Raw genomic sequence first — 1,657 nt, 5'->3', positions numbered from 1 at the left:
CTTCATCGACGCAGCCACTCGCATCACAGATGGCATTGACTTGGACACCTTCGTCGAGCTAGCTAGTCCTCCTCCCACCGAGTGATAAACTTGATGATCTTGAATTTATTCGCCTCGGGATGCCGAGTGATTTTGTAATTGTTAAACTCTTTCAGGCCTGACATCCGAGTACTTCTGTTTGTGGTTCTGAACCTTGCTGGATTTATCCGTACTTGGCTGTTTTATTTGAATGCAGTTGCTTTGTCTCCAGTGTTCTTGGATTTTTTTGACTTAGGCGAATCAGGGATCGCAGCTAAGCCTCCGGGTGAGAGGATTGCTCTTCACTCGGAGTAGACGTTGTACTTGTGGCGCAGCTTAGAGTGTATCTAGGCATTGTACTTGTGGCGTAGCTCAGAGTGCACCTTGTTCCTTCCGAGTGGAAGGTTTGCTCTCCACTCGGTGTGTTGTTGAAACTTAGGAGAGTATGGGATCGCAGCTAAGCCCCCGAGTGAGAGGGTTGCTCTTCACTCAGAGTGTTTTTGTAACTTAGGCGAGTACGGGATCACGGCTAAGCCCCCAAGTGAGAGGGTTGCTCTTCACTCAGAATGTTTTTGTAACTTAGGCGAGTACGGGATCGCGGCTAAGCCCCCGAGTGAGAGGGTTGCTCTTCACTCGGAATGTTTTTGTAACTTAGGCAAGTACGGGATCGCCGCTAAGCCCCCGAGTGAGACGTCTGCTCTTCACTCGGAGAATGTTTTGTAACTTAGGCGAGTACGGGGTCACAGCTAAGCCCCCGAGTGAGAGGGTTGCTCTTCACTTGGAGTGTGTTTGTAACTTAGGTGAGTACGGGATCGCGGCTAAGCCCCCGAGTGAGAGGGTTGCTCTTCACTCGGAATGTTTTGTAACTTAGGTGAGTATGGGATCGTGGCTAAGCCCCCGAGTGAGAGGGTTTGTCTTCACTCAGAGAATGTTTTGTAACTTAGGTGAGTACGGGGTCGCACCTAAGCCCCCGAGTGAGAGGGTTGCTCTTCACTCGGAGTGTGTTTAGAAACTTAGGCGAATCGGGTTCGCGGCTAAGCCCCCGAGTGAGAGGATTGCTCTTCACTCGGAGAATGTTTTTGAAACTTAGGTGAATCTGGTTCGCGGCTAAGCCACCGAGTGAGAGGGTTGCTCTTCACTCGGAGTGTGTTCAGAAACTTAGGCGAATCAGATTCGCGACTAAGCCCCTGAGTGAGAGGATTGCTCTTCATTCGGAGAATGTTTTTGAAACTTAGGCGAATCTGGTTCGCGGCTAAGACACCCACTGGGGGATTTGGACATATGTTTATGCGAAAGCAATCATTAGGATACTACGGAAATCATGTCTTTGATAAACAATATGAAAGTACTCTTATTACAACTCGACGATCCGAGTGCTTAGGTATAAAAGCGGTGGAGCAGATCCGCGTTCCAAGAGCGCGGCTCGTCTTTCTTCTGGGCAACATTGTAAAGATGATACGCCCCGTTATGGAGCACCTTGGTGATGATGAAGGGTCCTTCCTAGGCAGGGCGAGCTTGTGAGTTCGCTGGTGATCCACTCAGAGCACAAGATCTCCTTCTTCAAATGCTCGACCTTTGACGTTTCGGGCGTGGAATCGATGAAGGTCTTGCTGATAGATGGTCGTACAGATCAAATCCA

Source organism: Triticum urartu, chromosome 1A, assembly GCF_056163025.1.
Source record: "Triticum urartu cultivar PI428250 chromosome 1A, HENAU_Tu73, whole genome shotgun sequence".
In the NCBI taxonomy this organism is placed as follows: Eukaryota; Viridiplantae; Streptophyta; class Magnoliopsida; order Poales; family Poaceae; genus Triticum; species Triticum urartu.
Note: the sequence above shows the minus strand (reverse complement) of the source record.